This window comes from Pogoniulus pusillus, chromosome 24 (assembly GCF_015220805.1).
Source record: "Pogoniulus pusillus isolate bPogPus1 chromosome 24, bPogPus1.pri, whole genome shotgun sequence".
Classification (NCBI taxonomy): Eukaryota; Metazoa; Chordata; class Aves; order Piciformes; family Lybiidae; genus Pogoniulus; species Pogoniulus pusillus.
Genome location: NC_087287.1, coordinates 4,548,341 through 4,568,506, shown reverse-complemented (window position 1 = coordinate 4,568,506; position 20,166 = coordinate 4,548,341). Strand labels below are relative to the sequence as shown.

General features: G+C 55.5%; 2 protein-coding genes across 2 annotated transcripts in view; one reads left to right on the top strand and one right to left on the bottom strand.

Moving 5' to 3' along the window:
* POLR2L (RNA polymerase II, I and III subunit L) overlaps positions 1-20,166 on the top strand; it is a 136,614-nt gene that overhangs the window by 53,394 nt on the left and 63,054 nt on the right. The gene's annotated exons all lie outside the window — the stretch shown is intronic.
* The window catches only part of TSPAN4 (tetraspanin 4), a 445,397-nt gene that overhangs the window by 366,689 nt on the left and 58,542 nt on the right, over positions 1-20,166 (bottom strand). The window contains exon 3 of the mRNA XM_064163135.1: positions 1,280-1,375. The gene's annotated coding sequence lies outside the window, so the exon portion shown is untranslated. The remainder of the gene's footprint in view (positions 1-1,279; positions 1,376-20,166) is intronic.

The following is a 20,166-nucleotide window of genomic DNA, read 5'->3' as shown; positions in this document are numbered from 1 at the left end:
ATCAAACCATGGCCCCAGCTGCCATGGCCACACCTTGCTGGAACACCTCCAGGCATGAGGACTCCACCACCTCCCTGGGCAGCCTGTGCCAAGCCCTGACCACTCTTGCAGCACAGATATTTGTCCTCTTCTCTAACCTGAGCCTCCTCTGGCACAAGTTCAGGCCAGTTGCTCTCATTTTACTATCACTTGATAGTAAGGGGAAGAGATCAAGCCCCTAACAGAAGTAGCCAGGAAAAAGCTTTTCAGGCAGCCAAAGCCATGAGCTCTCCACAACCACTTCATTGTCTCAGAGCTCCTCACTCCCCACCTCTGCACACAAAGCTTCCTATCTTTGGAGAATGCAAAGAGCCTCTTGTGTGCCCTGTAATGTGAACACAAAATCCTCTTGATGATCTTGAACCTGGTTTTGTGAAGCAGCTTCAGTTCCACCCTTCACATCCTGCCCCAGCTCCACCCTTTCCTCTGAGAGGGAAATTTGTTTGAGTTAATAGAGAGAGGGAAGGGGAGGGGGAGCAGCTAAAAATAGCTCCTTTTTGCCTTAAAAAGAGTGAAAGCTATGAATAAACAGCCTGAAAGAGGAATGCAATTAATCTGCCCACCGAATTCCTGCACTGCTTCCTTCTGCAGCTCTTCTGTCCTAAGGATCAAGCACACAAACTTCTTTCTGCTGAGCCAGAGGGACCCCAGCACTGCCTGGCCCTTGCAGGGCTGGCAGCTGCCCTTGGCACCAGGAGGAAGGGTATGAGACTGGGTGAACCCCAAGATTGTTAGGTACTAAGCTATAGAAGGGCAATCAAGCTGGGGAGGGGTCTAGAGAGCAGGGCTGGGGAGGAGCAGCTGAGGGAGCTGGAGGTGTTCAAACCCCAGGTTGGATGAGGCCCTGAGCAACCTGTGATGATGAGAGGTGTCTCTACCCATGGCAGGGGTTTGAAGCTGGATGAGCTTTAAGGTTCCTTCCAACTCAACCCATTCTATGAATCCATAACCAGGACACACTCAGGACTCACTCTTTCATCATCCTCTCCCCACCAACCCCATCACAAAGTGTGCAGGAGGCCAGAGCAGAAGCTTTTGCAATGCTGAGCTGCCAGTGAAATGTGGGCATGGGGGGCAGGAATGGATCCATTTGGCTTGGGATTGGTAAATCAAAATGGTTGTGGTTTTTTTCTTTGCAGTGAACTGACAAAGTATAAATAGAGCAAAAAAGAGTCTTAGCACAGATCAGAGCTGAGAACTCCTCTCTAGGGAGCACAGAGTGTGTGTAGGAGAGACTCACTGTGCCTGGTGGGCTCGCAGATGCCACAGGAGCTGCAGTTGGAAGTGGCTTTTGATCTCCCACGGCAATCGGTGGCTGCCCCCTCTGGAGATGGCACTGCAAGACACAAAGCAAGAGACTCCTGAGGATGACAGGGAGGCAGGGAGCAGGAGCTGCTTCAGGAGCAGCCTTGTCACAGAATCACAGAATTAACCTGCTTGGAAAAGACCTCTAAGGTCATCGAGTCTAACCTCGAGCCAGTGCCATGGACAGAGCAATCAGTGCATCCTCAGCAAGGCTGCAGATGGCACCAAGCTGTGTGGCACAGTCAACTTGCTAGAGGGCAGGGATCCAGCCAGAGGGACACGGACAGGCTGCAGAGCTGTGCCAAGGTCAACCTCATGACATTCAACAAGGCCAAGTGTAAGGTCCTGCACCTGGGCTGGCACAATCTCAAGCACAGATACACTAACCCATGGCACTGAGAGCCTCACCCAGCCTCCTCTTAAACACCTCCAGGCACAGCCACTCCACCACCTCCCTGGGCAGCCCATTCCAATGCCAATCACTCTCTCTGCCAGGAACTTCCTAACAACAGCCAGCCTAGACCTGCCCTGGCACAGCTTGAGGCTGTGTCCCCTTCTTCTGTTGCTGGCTGCCTGGCAGCAGAGCCCAACCCCACCTGGCTACAGCCTCCCTGCAGGCAGCTGCAGGCAGCAATGAGCTCTGCCCTGAGCCTCCTCTGCTGCAGGCTGCACACCCCCAGCTCCCTCAGCCTCTCCTCACAGGGCTCTGCTCCAGGCCCCTCCCCAGCCTTGCTGCCCTTCTCTCAACACCTTCCAGCACCTCAACATCTCTCTGCAATTAAGGAGCCCAGAACTGGACACAGCACTCCAGGGGTGGCCTGAGCAGTGCTGAGCACAGGGGCACAAGAACCTCCCTTGTCCTGCTGCCCACACTGCTCCTGAGCCAGCCCAGGATGCCATTGGCTCTGCTGCCCACCTGGGCACTGCTGCCTCCTCTGCAGCTCCTCTCTACCAGCACCCCCAGCTCCCTCTCTGCCTGCCTGCTCTCAGCCACTCTGGCCCCAGCCTCTAGTGCTGCTTGGGGTTGCTGTGGCCAAAGTGCAGAACTCTGCACTTGGCCTTGTTCAAACTCCTGGTCTGCAGCTCCCAGCTTCACAAACCTCTTCCCCTCCCCTCTGCACTCCCCCACACACTCTTCATCCTCAGCAGAGTTTGTTACTGAGCTAAATTAACTCAGGTCTCCCAACAAGAGATTGATTTAGGGGAGAAAATCTCTTCTTGTGCATTGCCAGCACAGAACAACCACTGAAGAGGTGATTTTTTTTTCTCATTGAAGCCACACACACATTAATAAAGGGAGAGCAAACACACAGCAAGCAGAGACCAAGGCAGGTTGGGCATGCAGAGGAATGCACAGCTGCAGAGTGCCTGCAGAACAGCAGACAACCACTGATGCTCCACCAGCACCCCCCAGAAACAACTTTTGCTTCTCCCAGGGAACAAGGCAAAGAAAGCATTCAGAAGAGAGCACAAATTTACCCTGCCTGTGGAGGGAGAAGGAAGAGGAAACCTGACAAATATTTCTAATCTATTCCTAAATGTTTCAAATCTACTCTTAAATATTCCTCATCTACTCATAAATGTTTCTGTGAGGAGCAAATGCTGAGAGCCCTGGGGCTGAGAGCCTGCAGAAGAGCAGCCCCAGAGGGCAGCTGGGAAGCAGCTGGGGAGCTGTGAGGGGCAAGAGCCTGGGGCCAGACTCTGCTCAGTGGTGCCCAGGGACAGCACAAGGGGCACTGGGCACAAAGTGGCACCCAGGAGGTTCTCTGTGAGCAGCAGGAGAAAGTAGTTTGGTGTGAGGGTGCTGGAGGCCTGGAGCAGGCTGCCCAGAGAGGTTGTGGAGTCTGCTTGTGTGGAGAGCTTCCAAACCTGACTGGATGTGGTGATCATTGCCCCATCTCTGGAGACATTCCAGGTCAGGTTGTTTGGGGCTCTGAGCAACCTGCTGCAGTTGAAGATGTTCCTGCTGACTGCAGGGGGGTTGGATCCAGATGACCTTTAAGATGCCTTCCAAACCAAACTCTTCTGTGGTTCCCGGGTAAGCTACTGTGGGCACCCCTGTTCTAGCAGGGGTGGGGAGGGGGGCATGGACCAGATGATCACTGGAGGTCACTTCCAACCCACATCATGCTGAGATTCTGGGATCTTCCCAAATGGAATACACTGTGATGAACTTTGCTCAGCTTGGCCATGCTGCTGCTCCTGCAGGACAGACTCTGCACCCAAGCTGTGGCAGGAGGCAGGATGGAGCCAGAGCTCTGCTAACAAGTGAAGGTGGGGAGAGACTGGCAGAGGTAGCCCAGAGAGGTTGTGTATGTCCCCTGCCTGGAGGGGTTCAAGGTCAGGCTGGATGAGGCCCTGAGCAACCCATGCTGGTGGGAGGTGTCCCTGCCCATGGCAGGAGGGAGGTTGGATCTGGCTGATCCTGAAGGTCCCTTCCTGCCCAAACCATTCTGTGAATCTATGAAGAATGGTTCTGCTTCTTGGGCTTTCTGCCCAGCTGGGGGCAGCTTGAGCTTGGTGCTTACCTTTCCTCCTCCTTAAGGTCACCACTGAGTGCTGCTGAAGGGAGAAAAGAATTCTAACTAAGGCTTGAGGTGACAGGAGGATGGACAGTGGCTTGGAGCTGGGAGAAGGGAGATTGAGAGTGGAGAGGAAGAAGAAATTGTTGAGAGGGTGGTAGGACACTGGCATAGGCTGCCCAGGGAGGTTGTGGAGCATAGAAGCACAGAATGTGATCCCATTCTGTGCTTCTGTGCTCCACAATCTCCCTGGAGGTGTTGAAGGCCAGACTGGATGAGACCTTGAGCAAGCTGTGCTGGTGGGAGGTGTCCCTGCCCATGGCAAAGGGGTTGGAACTAGCTGAGCTTTAAGGTCCCTTCCAACCCAACCCATTCCATGAATATGAGTCTATGGACAAAGAGCTTTGGGCTTTCCCATGGTGTCACTCTCAGCTTTTTACCCACTTTGGTTGCTATCTGGTTGCTATTTCAGGTGCTTCATGCCACTCATCTCCAGATGGTCCAGAAGTCCAGCACAAGAAGCCACTTAGATCCTTTCTCTGGGCAGGAGAGCTGCTCTTTGACATTTCCCTGCCACACACTTAGTGCCATGGTCTGGTTGGTTGGGCAGGGCTGGGTGCTAGGTTGGACTGGCTGAGCTTGGAGCTCTCTTCCAACCTGCTTGGTTCTATGATTCTATGAAATCACTCAGCCCCCCCCCCCCACCAGGGGGATCAACATTGCTTCAGTATTGCTGGGTTCTGTTTTCTTTCCTAAACCACAGACCTAAGGAAGGAGCTATGGAGTGTTTCTGGAGAAGAAAGAGCTGCCTGATGGTTTGGGAGTTGAGTTTCTTGCCTAAACTTTGACAACTATCAGAAGCAACATCACCTTTTAAGGCAAAAGGCAGCTGAAAGCAAAATCCTTTTAAGCCAGAGTGACTCATAACAGCAGAGGTTCTTCCTAGAAAAACAAATTCAATTATGAAGCAAGCAATAGGCTCCAAGGCTCAGTGATAACATGCAACTGCAGCCTCCTTTCCCCATGACCCTGGTGGCCTGCAGCTGGATGGGTTTAGCAGGTGATCCTGGCCACTGCAGGGAGAGAAAACAAGCTGGGCAGGCACAGAATCACACAATCATAGAGTTATAGAATCACAGAATCACAGAGTCAGAATCAGTCAGGGCTGGAAGGGACCACAAGGATCAGCCAGTTCCAACCCCCCTGCCATGGCCAGGGACACCTCACACTACATCAGGCTGCCCACAGCCTCATCCAGCCTGGCCTTAAACACCTCCAGGGATGTGTTTGGCAGGGGCCCATGGCAGGGGACTTGGAACTGGCTGATCCTTGTGGTCTTTTCCAGCCCTGATTGATTCTATGATGCTAAGACTGAATTTCCAACTGTTGAGGAGACTTTCTGGAGGCTGCCCACATCTTAGCAAGAGAGGCTGAACTTAGTCCTAATGGCCAAAGTCACTCTCTCTGATTAAAGACCTGGCAGAGGCAGCTCAGCTTTCCAGGAACTTGGATGCCCTGAGCTAGACAAGAGGCCTGCTCTGATTTTTTTGGCTGTGAAACATCTGTACTTGCCCTCCCAGCTCTGCCATTCCCTGGGCACTGCTGCCAGAGGCAGAGACCCTGATGCCATTCTGCAGTGGCCCAGGACAGTTGCTCCTTGAGGCTTGTCTGTCTCTGCAAGTCAGTCAAGGAATCAGGTTTCTGAAAGCAGGACACCTCTCGGTGCCTCAGGACTGAGCAGAGCTTACTGCTGCTTCACAGAACGGGGTGGGCTGGGAGGGACCTTAATGATGATCTAATTCCATGGGCAGGGGCACTCCCACCAGCCCAGGATGCTCAGAGTCTCACTGAACCTGGCTTTGAACAGTGCCAGGCTTAGAACCTCCACAACTTCTCTGGGCAGCCTGGGCCAGGCTCTGCCCACCCTCAGGGTCAAACATTTCTGCCTTCTCTCCACTCTCAGTCTCCCTCTTGCAGTTCAAACCATCCCCTCTTGGTCTGGCACAACAGGCCCTGAGAAAAACTGTCCCCAGCTTTATGATGCTCCCCTTGGAGCACTGCAAGGCCACCAGAAGATCTCCTGGAGCCTTCTCCTCCCCAGGCTGACCAAGGCAAACTCTCCCAGCCTGACCTCACAGCAGAGCCCTTCCAGCCCTGCCAGCATTGCTGTGGCCTCCTCTGGCCCTGCTCCAGCAGGTCCCTGTCTGTGCTGAGGACTCCAGAGCTGCCCCAGCACTACAGGGAGGGTCTCAGCACAGAGCACAGCAGAGGGGCAGAATCCCCTCCCTGCCCCTGCTGCTGGGGGTCAGCCCAGGACAGGCTGGGGCTGGGCTGGCAGCACTCGGTGCTGGCTCATCTCCAGCTCTGCACCCCCAGCACCCCCAAGTCCTTCTCCCCAGGGCTGCTCTCCAGCCCTGCATCCCAAAGCCTGGGGGACTGACATCAGAGGTTGCCTCAACTCAGGTGCAGGACCTTGCTGAACCTTATGAGGTTCACATTCTCTACTTCTTGAGCTTGTCCAGGTCCCTCTGGCTGGATCCCACCCCTCAGGCATGTGAAGCTGCTGAGGGTGCACACTCAGTCCCACTGCCACCCAGAAAGGTGTTAAACAAAGCCAGTCCCAGTACAGCCCCTTGAGGGACCTGATCCATCCCCACTCTGAGCTATTGGCCAGGACTCTGTGAGTGTGACCATCCAGGTAATCCCCTGTGCACTGATGCTGCCACATCAGCATCTCTCCATTTTAGAGGCAAGGATGAGTGTGCAGGACAGAATGAAATGCTCTGCACAGATCCTGCCAGAGGATGCCCAAATGGGAGAACTCCACCAGAGAAGGCCTCCAAAGCTGCCAAGCACAGTTTGCCCTCGGTGAAGCCATCCTGGCTGGCATCACTCAACTCCTGGGTTTCTTGGTGTCTCTCACAGCCTCCAGGAGCTTGCTGGGCACAGAAGTGAAGATTTACAGGGCTGATTCAAAATGAAGAGTGCACCTGGCAGCTAGCAGACACTTAACCACCATGACCTGCTCATACTGCCTGAGTTTTTCTTCTTCCCAACCTAGTCCACAGCTATTCTTTGTCTTTTCCCCTTAAGCCAACAAAACAACTTCTCCCTCCCTGATTTGTAACATGATAAACACCAAGCTCCAGCTGCACCCAGCTGGGCAGTAAGCCCAAGAAGCAGAACCACTCTTCATAGATTCACAGAATGGTTTGGGCTGGAAGGGACTTTCCAGATCAGCAACCAAACTGGATAAAAGCTGAGAGTGACACCATGGGAAAGCCCAAAGCTCTTTGTCCACAGACTCATATTCATGGAATGGGTTGGGTTGGAAGGGACCTTAAAGCTCAGCCAGTTCCAACTCCTTTGCCACAGGCAGGGACACCTCCCACCAGCACAGCTTGCTCAAGGCCTCCTCCTTGAGGGGGAGAGGGAGAGGGAGAGGGAGAGGGAGAGGGAGAGGGAGAGGGAGAGGGAGAGGGAGAGGGAGAGGGAGAGGGAGAGGGAGAGGGAGAGGGAGAGGGAGAGGGAGAGGGAGAGGGAGAGGGAGAGGGAGAGGGAGAGGGAGAGGGAGAGGGAGAGGGAGAGGGAGAGGGAGAGGGAGAGGGAGAGGGAGAGGGAGAGGGAGAGGGAGAGGGAGAGGGACAGGGAGATGGAGAGAGAGAGAGATGGAGAGGAAGAGGGAGAGGGAGATTAAGAGGAAGAGGAAGAGAGAGGGAGAGGGAGAGGAACCCAACAAACCAAACAAACAGCTCTGTGGCCTCCTAGCAAACAGAAGAAAAGAGCTCAGGAAGCAGAGACCAGTACTGCTGCCCCTTGTTTTGAAGAGGAAAACAGCAGTGAGAAGCGTCTCAAGTTCCATCCCCTGGCCACCACCCACCAGCTTCCCAGCCAGCCCCAGCCCTGGCCTACGGGGCTTGTTTTTGAAACCCAATTAGCATTGTGTGCCTTGCCCACGCTCCTTCCCTTCCAGCACAGCTCCACTTGACAACGTGCAATCACTCCCTTTGTCTGAACTCTCTTCCTCCAGCGCCTGTTGCTTGATGTGAGATGGCTCAGAACAAGGAGCGCAGCTCTCCTGCTGCGGCTGTACCCATCCCTGTGCGCTCCGAAGCCACCAGATGAGCCAGCTCCAGCTGGGATCTGCACCAGCTTCAGTAGCTCAACTGCCCTCCTTTAACTCCCCCAAGCTTTAGACAAACAGCTATGGATCTGCAGAGATAACACAAGGCAATATAGAAACAGTTACTCCCTTCCCACTCCTATTTTAGCATTTCCTCAGCTCCACTCTATTCTTGTCTTCCTTACAGCAGCAAGAACCCTGACAACCACGTTCCTGCTACATGTGCTGGGTGCAGGACTGCTTCTGCCCTTGCTCCACTCTGCTGAGACCTCCCCACTACAGTGCTGGGGCCAGTTTGAGTCCTCAGCACAGCACAGACAGGGACCTGTTGGCAGAGGCCAATGGGAGGAGACTGAACAAGGCCAAGGGCAGGTTCTGCACTTTGGCCACAGCAACCCCAAGCAGCACTGCAGGCTGGGGCCAGAGTGGCTGAGAGCAGGCAGGCAGAGAGGGAGCTGGGGGTGCTGGGAGAGAGGAGCTGCAGAGGAGGCAGCAGTGCCCAGGTGGGCAGCAGAGCCAATGGCATCCTGGGCTGGCTCAGGAGCAGTGTGGGCAGCAGGATAAGGGAGGTTCTTGTGCCCCTGTGCTCAGCACTGCTCAGGCCATCTCTTGAGTGCTGTGTCCACTCTCTCTGGCAACAACTTCCTCCTAACAACCAGCCTAGACCTGCCCTGGCACAGCTTCAGCCTCTGTCCCCTTCTGCTGCTGCTGGCTGCCTGGCAGCAGAGCCCAACCCCACCTGGCTACAGCCTCCCTGCAGGCAGCTGCAGGCAGCAATGAGCTCTGCCCTGAGCCTCCTCTGCTGCAGGCTGCACACCCCCAGCTCCCTCAGCCTCTCCTCACAGGGCTCTGCTCCAGGACCCTCCCCAGCCTTGCTGCCCTTCTCCAAACACCTTCCAGCACCTCAACAGCTCTCTGCAATTCAGCAGCCCAGAACTGGACACAGCACTCAAGGGGTGGCCTGAGCAGTGCTGAGTACAGGGGCTGGACTTGATGATCACAGAGGTCTTTCCCAACCAAAGCAATCCTGAGAAACTCAGAGCCACCCAAGTTCAGCCACCAGAGCATCGTGAGGATGTTCTTTCTCTGGGGGACAATCCAGAGAGCCCAGGAGCAGCTCCCACAGCACCTGCCAGAGAGGAGTAATGTTTCTACTGCTGTCCACCCATTTGTCATTCAAATACTGTTGCCACCTGCACCAATAATTGCATAGTTTCCATATGTGTAATGAAATCAAAGTGATTAGAAGGCAGAAATGCAAAGCCTTGATTAAGGGCAGCAGCTTCCAACGTGGTTTCCATTTTTAGCTGCTACCCCTAGAAAAGGGCTGCTTCTGCCTGCTGGGGAACTGGGAAAGGAGAGAGATGTTTAGACTAAAATAGCCCAGACAGGGAAGTTCAGCAGGAACATTCAGTAAGCTACGTCACCACTCACAGAATCAGAGAAGCAGGGAATTGTTTGGGCCAGAAATACCCTCTGAGAGCTTCCAGTCCAACCATCAACCCAGCTCCACCATGGCCACCAAACCATGGCCCCAGGTGCCATGGCCACACCTTGCTGGAACACCTCCAGCCATGGGCACTCCATCACCTCCCTGGGCAGCCTGTGCCAAGCCCTGACCACTCTGGCAGGACAGGATTCTTTCCTGCTCTCCATCCTAGTTGGACTTCTGAAAGAGTGTGGTGTGCCCCTGGCCCTAGCTAGTGAAGCATCAGTTAGCTCAGGCAGGGCATTAGCCTTGCCCAGAGAGAGCTTGCAGAGTGGGCAGGGTCCTGCTGTGCCTGGCCTTGCCCTCCTCATCGTGCCTTGGGTACATGCATGTTTCAGGGTGGGAAGGATGCTCCTTCTTGGGATTGGAAGTAGGACAGAGGGGAAAATGGATGTAATGTTGGCATAGTAGGAGAGGGAACTGGAGTAACACCTCCAGAAAGTACCTCTGACCTCTAGTTAGAGGCACAGAATGCTTGTGGTTGGAAGACACCTTTAAGATCATCATGAGGACAGGCTGAGGCAGCTGGGGGTGTGCAGCCTGCAGAGGAGAAGGCTCCAGGGGCACCTGAGAGCTGCTGCCAGTGCCTGAAGGGAGCCTGCAGGAAGGCTGCAGAGAGACTTCTGCTGAGGCTGTCTGGAGCCAGGCCAAGGGGCAATGGTTTGGAGCTGAGGCAGAAGTTGTTGAGTGTGAGGGTGGTGACAGTCTTGCACAGGCTGCCCAGGGAGGCTGTGGCTGCCTCCTGCCTGGAGGTGTTCAAGGCGAGGCTGGATGAGGCTTTGGGCATCCAAGTGTAGTTGAGAGGTGACCCTGCCCACAGAGAGGGTTGGAGCAGATGATCTCTGAGCTCCCTTCCTAACCTGAGCCATTCTGACTCTGTGATTCTATGATCAACTCCAACCCTTAACCCAGCACTACCAGGTCAACCCTGTCCCTCGGCACCACACCTGCATGGCTCTATTTGGATCCCTGCAGGGATGTGGCGACTCCACCACTGCTCTTGGCAACCTGTTCCAGGGCTTGGCAACCCTTAAAGGCTGCCAGAGAGCTGTGGGTGTCCACTGCCACGGGAGCTAAGTACCTGTCATGTTTTAAAGCCACTCAGTGTTTGTGCAAGCCCAGGACAGCTTTAAGGTCAGGGCTGGAATCGATGCATTTAAAGGCTGTTGCCTGCCTCTGGCTGTGTCTCTCACTGCATCTGGGCAATGAAATGGATTCTCTGGGAGGAGGAAACCTCTTCAGTGATGGATTTGAAATCATGACAAATTGGGTTAAGAGATAAATTTTTCCCCTGACCATTTCACAGAGCTGAAATTAAAACATATTTACCGGTGCAGGCTTGGCAAGGGATTGAAAGGGGAAAAGGAAAAGGCTCAGAGCACAGCAAATCAATGCCTTAATTGTCTGGAAAAAGAGTTCACTGCAGTGCCAGGAGAACCTGGGGCAGCCACAGCCTTGTTCTGCAAGGGGAGGAGAAGAGTGGGCACTTAGAATCAAAGAATGACCTGGTTGGAAAATCATAGAGTCATAGAATGAGTCAGAGCTGGAAGGAGCACAAGGAGCAGCCAGTCCCAGCCCCCCTGCCATGCTCAGGGACACCCTAGCCTAGGGCAGGCTGCACACAGCCTCAGCCACTTCCAGCCATGGGGCCTCAAACACGTCCCTGGGCAACCCACTCCAGCCTCTCACCACTCTCCTGCTCAACAACTTCCTCCTCACCTCCAGCCTCACTCTCCCCACCTCCAGCTTTGCTCCATTCCCCCCACTCCTGCCACTCCCTGACAGCCTCAGAAGTCCCTCCCCAGCTTTTTGGAGCCCCCTTCAGATCCTGGAAGGCCACAAGAAGGTCACCTGGGAGCCTCCTCTGCTCCAGCCTGCACAGCCCCAACTCTTTCAGGCTGTGCTCACAGCAGAGCTGCTGCAGCCTCTCAGCATCCTCCTGGCCCTGCTCTGGACACTCTCCAGCATCTCCACAGCCCTCTTGTCCCAGGGGCTCCAGAACTGGATGCAGGACTCCAGGTGGGGTCTCAGCAGAAAGGAGCAGAGGGGGAGAATCCCCTCCCTGGCCCTGCCACAGCCACCTTGGAGGTCTTCAGGACCAGGCTAGATGAAGCTGTGAGTGATCTGTTCTAGTGGGAGGTGTCCCTGCCTATGGCAGGGAGTTGGAACTGGAGGAACTTTGAGGTCCTTCTAACCTAACCCATTCCATGATTCTATGCTATTTAGAACAGCCTCAGTTCCAGAATGGGAGACTTGTGAAGTTGTGGGAGTCATTAGGAGTTAGGAATGACACAAGAGGTTGGGTCAGGGCTCAGGAGAGGCTAAATGGAGGCTGCTAAGGTAGAAGTAGTCACATTCTGGTGCTTCCTTGCACTACAGGCAGTGCTATTTTAAATCCAGTGTTAAATGTGAAGTTAAAGCTGCTTTCTTCTCTGGGGGAGCAGTGGAGTTATAAATAAGATGATCTGGAGGTGTTTCTGTAAGGCTATGAGGATGAGGAAGAGACTCAAACACCTGCCTGAGGAGCAAAGGCTGAGAGCCCTGGGGATGAGAGCCTGCAGAAGAGCAGCCCCAGAGGGCAGCTCAGCAATAGCTAAAGGAGCTGTGGGGGGCAAGAGCCTGGGGCCAGCCTCTGCTCAGCAGTTCCCAGGGACAGCACAAGGGGCTCTGGGCACAAAGTGGCACCCAGGAGGTTCCCTGTGAGCAGCAGGAGAAAGTAGTTTGGTGTGAGGCTGCTGGAGGCCTGGAGCAGGCTGCCCAGAGAGGTTGTGGAGTCTCCTTCTCTGGAGCCCCATCTGGATGTGTTCCTGTGTGAGGTGTCCTGGGTGCCCCTGCTTTGGCAGAGGAGTTTGGATGCTCTCTGAAGGTCCCTTTCTACCCCCTACCATTCTGTCATCCTATGATTTAATTGGGCTTCACATTTCCTCCTCCAAGGACAGCCTGATGCCAATCTAAAGAAAAGCCCACAAGAAAAGCAGAACCAAGCAAACAAAGTGCACCCCAGCTTCAGGGAAAGGACATCCAGCCAACAGTCACCTCAAAATGGCCCAAATGGGAAACTTACCTCAACACACCATTTAGTCTGGTGAAGAGGGGCTGAGAGCAGAGCTCATTGCTCTCTATAGCTCCCTGAAAGGAGGCTGCAGGGAGCTGGGGGTTGGGCTCTGCTCCCTAGTCTCAGGTGAGAGGAGGAGAGGAACTGGCCTGAAATTGTGCCAGGGGAGGGTTAGGTTGGAGAGAAGGAAAAATGTCTTTGCTGCCAGAGTGGGCAGGGCTTGGTTGCCCAAAGCCTCATCCAGCCTGGCCTTGAACACCTCCAGGAAGAAGACAGCCACAGCCTCCCTGAGCAGCCTGTGCCAGGCTCTCACCACCCTCACACTCAACAACTTCTGCCTCAGCTCCACTCTAACCCTGCTCTGCCTCAGCTCCAGCTCCACTCCACCATTCCCTCTTGGCCTGGCTCCAGACAGCCTCAGCAGAAGTCTCTCTGCAGCCTTCCTGCAGGATCCCTTCAGGCACTGGCAGCAGCTCTCAGGTGCCCCTGGAACCTTCTCCTCTGCAGGCTGCACACCCCCAGCTGCCTCATCCCCAGCTCCCTCAGCCTGTCCTCATGACAATCTTAAAGATCTCTTCCAACCACAAGCATTCTGTGCCTCTAACTAGAGGTCAGAGGTACCTTCTGGAGGTGTTACTCCAGTTCCCTCTCCTACTATCCTTGGACCCTCTCCAGCAAATCCCTGTCCCTCTTAAACTGGGAAGCCCAAAACTGAACCCAGTACTCAAGATGAGGTCTCACCAGGGCAGAGTAGAGGAAGAGAAGAACCTCCCTGCATCTGCTGAGATCATTGAGCCCAACCCTTCACTCAGCACTACCAGCTCACCACTAAACCATGTCCCTCAGCACCACGACCACACAGCTTTTCAACAGGGACTCCACCACTTCCACCCAGAGCAAACACTCAGAAGGATGGAGAGGACCACGAAGAAAGGACCAAGAAGAGAGGCCAATCAGTGGTAACAAAGGAAAGCCTGGTGGCCAAGCCAGCAGTTTAGCTGCCATGTAATTTCCCACCCCAATCACTCAAGTGCAGCACTTAAGGAGGCAGCACTGAGAGCTCTCCAGTGCTCTAATTCCTGCAGCGCTCACTCCTCTCTGCTTCCTTTTCTTTGCAAGCTTTTCAGCTCTCCTCTTGAAGCTGGTGACTCCCAATGACTGTTATCTTGCTTTTGTTGCTGTGGATACACCCAGGCACACGTTTTGCTCCCAGAAAACCTCCAAAACAGTAAACAACATCATCCAATTGTTACCAAGCTATTGCCAGGGACAATCACAGAATCAGAGAATCACAGAACCAGGCAGGCTGGAAGAGAGCTCCAAGCTCACCCAGCCCAGCCTAGCACCCAGCCCTGCCCAACCAACCAGACCATGGCACTAAGTGCCCCAGCCAGGCTTGGCTGCAACACCTCCAGCCACGGCCACTCCACCACCTCCCTGGGCAGCCCATTCCAATGCCAATCACTCTCTCTGACAACAACTTCCTCACAACATCCAGCCTGGACCTGCGCTGGCACAGCTTGAGGCTGTGTCCCCTTCTTCTGCTGCTGGCTGCCTGGCAGCAGAGCCCAACCCCACCTGGCTACAGCCTCCCTGCAGGCAGCTGCAGGCAGCAATGAGCTCTGCCCTGAGCCTCCTCTGCTGCAGGCTGCACACCCCCAGCTCCCTCAGCCTCTCCTCACAGGGCTCTGCTCCAGGCCCCTCCCCAGCCTTGCTGCCCTTCTCCAAACACCTTCCAGCACCTCAACATCTCTCTGCAATTCAGCAGCCCAGAACTGGACACAGCACTCCAGGGGTGGCCTGAGCAGTGCTGAGCACAGGGGCACAAGAACCTCCCTTGTCCTGCTGCCCACACTGCTCCTGAGCCAGCCCAGGATGCCATTGGCTCTGCTGCCCACCTGGGCACTGCTGCCTCCTCTGCAGCTCCTCTCTCCCAGCACCCCCAGCTCCTCTCTGCCTGCCTGCTCTCTGCCACTCTGGCCCCAGCCTGTAGTGCTGCTTGGGGTTGTTGTGGCCAAAGTGAAGAACTCTGCACTTGGCCTTGTTCAGTCTCATCCCATTGACCTCTGCCCACCCATCCAGCCTGGCAGGCTGAGAGCCTGCAGAAGAGCAGCCCCAGAGGGCAGCTGAGCAATGCTCAGCAACAGCTAAAGGAGCTGTGGGGGGCAAGAGCCTGGGGCCAGCCTCTGCTCAGTGGTGCCCAGGGACAGCACAAGGGGCACTGGGCACAAAGTGGCACCCAGGAGGTTCCCTGTGAGCAGCAGGAGAAAGTAGTTTGGTGTGAGGCTGCTGGAGGCCTGGAGCAGGCTGCCCAGAGAGGTTGTGGAGTCTGCTTGTGTGGAGAGCTTCCAACCCCCCCTGGGCACTGTGCTGCTGGGCAAGCTGCTGTGAGTGCCCTGCTTTGGCAGGGGGCTGGGTGATCTGCAGAGGTGCCTTCCAACCCCTGCCATGCTGGGGTTCTTTGCCCAGCCTCTGCTGTACCCTGGCAGATGTCTATCCAGCACGACCAGCACACACTGCTCAAATGAAGACAAATTGCCTCTTGACCCAGGACCCCAAAGCAAGCAGCCCCTCAGCCAGCAGCCAGCTCACACTGCTCTGGCAGCGTCACTGATGCTCTGGGGCTGCCTGAATCCCACGAGTTAGCTGCTCCCTGCCCTGAGCAGATGGCCAAGCACAGCACTTACTGCAATTCCAGGTCTGAGGAATGCTCCTGCTGCTGCCTACAGTGGGACTACCTTTAAAGAAATATGCCCTGGCTGGAACAAATTTTTTATCACCGAAGATCTAAGTAAACTCCTGCTGGGAAGAGAACATTCTCTGGCTCCTGGTCAGCTGCAGCATGGGGCTAAGGGATGATCTCTCCCAGCTGGATGGAAGGGAGAGAGGGAAATCAGCCACAGGAAGCCAGCCAAGGTCTGGTGGAAGAAAACAATTCCTCCTCATGGGCAGTCTGTGAGGTATGAGCTGGTAAAAGCTGCTCCTGTTCTGCAGAGCAGCAGCGAGGGTGAACAAGACCCAGGCTTAGAAGCACGAGATGCTTCTTGCACCTGCTGCCAGCTTGCCATGCCATACCAGGGCCATACCAGGGCCATGCCATTCCCAAAGCTCCACAGTCATCTGCAGGCAATGCAGATCCAGTCAGCAGCTTCCCCCAGGCAGCCAGCATCAGAATAAGGGGACACAGCCTCAAGCTGTGCCAGGGCAGGTCTGTGCTGGATGTTAGGAGGAAGTTGTTGGCAGAGAGAGTGATTGGCATTGGAATGGGCTGCCCAGGGAGGTGGTGGAGTGGCCGTGGCTGGAGGTGTTGAAGCCAAGCCTGGCTGGGGCACTTAGTGCCATGGTCTGGTTGGTTGGGCAGGGCTGGGTGCTAGGTTGGGCTGGCTGAGCTTGGAGCTCTCTTCCAGCCTGGTCGATTCCATGATTCTATGATTCCTTTCCACACCTTAATCCCCCACTGCAGGTGACTCATATCAACCATTACCTGCTCCTCTCCCCTGCAGATATGACAAGGGCACCTAAGATGGCATGGCAGCTCCTGGCACAAGGAAGTGCTGGTGCTGCTTCAGTTACCCCTCCTTCTAGAGTGAAATCCAGGCACTGGTGAGGTCATGGAATCCCAGAATCAGAGAGTTGCTTCAGCTGGAAAAGCCTTCTAAGATCAAGCCCAACTCTCACCCCAGCCCCACCACTGCCATCAAACCATGGCCTCAAGTGCCATGGCCACACTTTCCCTGAACACCTCCAGGCATGGGCACTCCACCACCTTCTGGGCAGCCTGTGCCAAGCCCTCACCACTCCTGCAGCAAAGATATTTTTCCTCAACTCCAGACTAACCCTCCCCTGGGGCAACTTGAGGCTGTTTCCTCCCATCCTGTCACTTGTCATTAGGGAGCAGAGCCCAACCCCCAGCTCACTGCAGCCTCCTCTCAGGGAGCTGCAGAGATCAATGAGCTCTGCCCTCAGCCTCCTCTGCTCCACACTGCACACCCCCAGCTCCCTCAGCTGCTCCTCCCCAGCCCTCTTCTCCAGACCCTTCCCCACCTTTGCTGCCCTTCTCTGGACACACTCAGCAAACTCTAGCAATGTCCTTTGGGCAGTAAGAAGGAAGAGTGTGGGAAAAGAGGAGACTGAGACTCAAGCACCTTGGAAGCCAGCCCCATCCCAGTGAGGAACACACAGATTACCCTGAACATTCATCTGTGCCAGCCCAACACCTCCAAGGAGCTCCCAGGGCCCATGCTGGCTAGGGCATAGGGTCTCAGGAGAGGTGTGAGGCAGGAACCTCCTCCCAGTTCCATGAAGCAAGGTCAGTTTCTGTGACTAATGATCTGGCTGAACACATCCAAGGGCCTGATGCACTCATTAGTTACCCTAAACAGCAGGAAATTACAGGAAATGATGAGAGCTGCTGGCTGCAGCTTTGCAAAACTCCAACCCACACCTTTAAATGCAGCTGGCAGTGGAGATGTCCTTCACCAGGACAGAAAAAACACTACCTACAGGTCAGTGTCCTGCATGCTGTCCAGAAGTGTCTAACAGTGACACACAGAGAGCAATTTGCTGCAAACAGTTGAGAAAAGGAGAGATTTACATTAGATGTAAAGGAAAATTCTTCACAGTGAGGGTTGTGTGGCACTGGAACAAGCTCCCCAGGGGGGTGGTAGATGCCTCCACCGTGGAATTGCTCAAGACCAAGTGCAGTGTCCTGCAGCTGGGTCAAGGCAATGCCAAGCACCAATCCAGGCTGGGCAGTGAGTGGCTGGAGAGCAGCCCTGAGGAGAGGGACTTGGGGGTGCTGCTGGAGGAGAAGCTCAGCAGGAGCCAGCAGTGTGCACTTGCAGCCCAGAGAGCAACCAGAGCCTGGGCTGCAGCAGCAGAAGTGTGGCCAGCAGGGCCAGGGAGGGGATTCTCCCCCTCTGCTGTGCTCTGCTGAGACCCCACCTGGTCTCTGCATCCAGTTCTGGAGCCCCTGGGACAAGAGGGAGGTGGAGATGCTGGAGAGTGTCCAGAGCAGGGCTAGGAGGATGCTGAGAGGCTGCAGCAGCTCTGCTGTGAGCACAGCCTGAAAGAGTTGGGGCTATGCAGGCTGGAGCAGAGGAGGCTCCCAGGTGACCTTCTTGTGGCCTTCCAGGATCTGAAGGGGGCTACAAAAAAGCTGGGGAGGGACTTCTGAGGCTGTCAGGGAGTGCCAGGAGTGGGGGGAATGGAGCAAAGCTGGAGGTGGGGAGAGTGAGGCTGGAGGTGAGGAGGAAGTTGTTGAGCAGGAGAGTGGTGAGAGGCTGGAATGGGTTGCCCAGGGAGGTGGTTGAGGCCCCATGGCTGGAGGTGTTTGAGGCCAGGCTGGCTGAGGCTGTGTGCAGCCTGCTCTAGGGTAGGGTGTCCCTGGGCATGGCAGGGGGGTTGGAACTGCCTGATCCTTGTGCTCCCTTCCAACCCTGACTGATTCTATGATTCACAGACCAAGCCAGATGAGGCCTTGAGCACTCAAAGTGTCTCTCCACCTCTCCACAGCATCCAATCTCCCCCTAGGCCCTTCCTCCACACCAACTGTCAGAAGGGAACAGGGAGGAGAGGGCAGTTTGGGCTATCTCATCTGCTGTGGCTGTGCACACTGTGTGCTGTGTCTGCCTCCCAGACACCACCATACAGACAGATGAGGCTGGAAGGCTAAGAAGAAACAATTTACCTCATTTACAGATTTTCAGGAGCCTAAGAGTCTTGCTCATGATTTCAGCAGGTTTATGGCAGGAGGAGGACCTGCACCCCGTCCATCTCTGTTCATTAGGATGATTCCAGTAACATCTCTCCTTTCAAGAGCAGTGTCTGCAGCCATTTCTCTCCATGAGAGGTCAGGGAGGCCTTTGCCTGCAGACAGAAGCTTTTCTCTCATTCTCTCCCCTGAGGAGAAGTGATCATCTTTGCCAGGACTTCCTGACTGTAATGCACAGGTAAATGTCACACTCCCCAGCACTCACAGCTCTCCCTGCCACCAGTCAGCTAGGGCCTCTTCACAATGCTGCTAACAAACCTTCTGCAGTGCTGCAGGCACCCACAGCAGCCTGTGCTCCTGCTCTGGCAGGGGGGTAGGACTCCATCATCTCCCTGGGTCCCCTCCAATCCCTAATGTCCTGTGAGCAGCCCAGCATGGCGGGGGTGGGAAGGGAGCTCTGGGGATCAGCCAGCCCAACCCCTGCCAAAGCAGGGCACCTGCAGCAGCCCAGCATGGTAGGGGTGGGAAGGGAGCTCTGGGGATCAGCCAGCCCAACCCCTGCCAAAGCAGGGCACCCACAGCAGCCCAGCACAGTCAGGGTGGGAAGGGAGCTCTGGGGATCAGCCAGCCCAACCCCTGCCAAAGCAGGGCACCTGCAGCAGCCCAGCATGGTAGGGGTGGGAAGGGAGCTCTGGGGATCAGCCAGCCCAACCCCTGCCACAGCAGGGCACCTGCAGCAGCCCAGCATGGTAGGGGTGGGAAGGGAGCTCTGGGGATCAGCCAGCCCAACCCCTGCCAAAGCAGGGCACCCACAGCAGCCCAGCACAGTCAGGGTGGGAAGGGAGCTCTGGGGATTAGCCAGCCCAACCCCTGCCAAAGCAGGGCACCCACAGCAGCCCAGCACAGTCAGGGTGGGAAGGGAGCTCTGGGGATTAGCCAGCCCAACCCCTGCCAAAGCAGGGCACCTGCAGCAGCCCAGCACAGTCAGGGTGGGAAGGGAGCTCTGGGGATTAGCCAGCCCAACCCCCTGCCAAAGCAGGGCACCCGCAGCAGCTTGCCCAGCAGCACAGTGCCCAGGGGGGGTTGGAAGCTCTCCACACAAGCAGACTCCACAACCTCTCTGGGCAGCCTGCTCCAGGCCTCCAGCAGCCTCACACCAAACTACTTTCTCCTGCTGCTCACAGGGAACCTCCTGGGTGCCACTTTGTGCCCAGTGCCCCTTCAGCTGTCCCTGGGCACCACTGACAAGAGTCTGGCCCCAGCTGATGTCACCACAGGGCTTTCCCTGGCATTCCTTCTGCTTTTCTCCATCTGCCTGTCCAGAGTGGGTGAGGGGTTGGAAAGCCCTGGGAGCTGTGGTGCTGAGGGCCATGGTTTAGTGTTGAGCTGGCAGTGCTGGCTTAAGGGTTGGACTGGATGATCTTAAAAGTCTCTCCCAACCAAAGAAGCACTCTGCCTCTGTGTTTAAATGCAGGCAGTAGTCTCACAAGGGCAAACACTCTGCAGGCCTTCCCTTCAGATAAGCAATGTTTGATCAAGGTGGTCACATTGCACAGATGGAGCCAGCCCAGTCACTGAGCAATGTCTTGTCACTGACAAGCTACCCAGAGCATCACCTCTGGGCTGGGCCAGAACAAGGGTGGTACAGTCTGTGCTCCTGCAAAAGAAACCTGGAGCAGCACAGCTACACTTAGGGAGCTCAGTGAGGACAGGTGTAAGGGTGCACAGCCCAGGATGCAGCTCAGCCTGGCATCTGCCCAGCCAGAGAGCAGCAGCCCTGTGCTAAGGGACCTGGGGGTCTTGGTGGGCAACAAGCTCACAGTGCCCCAGAGTCACAGGATCATGGAATGACAGAAAGGCAGGGTTGGAAGGGACCCCAAGGCTCATCAGGTCCAACCTTTCTGGGTGTGCTGCAGCAGC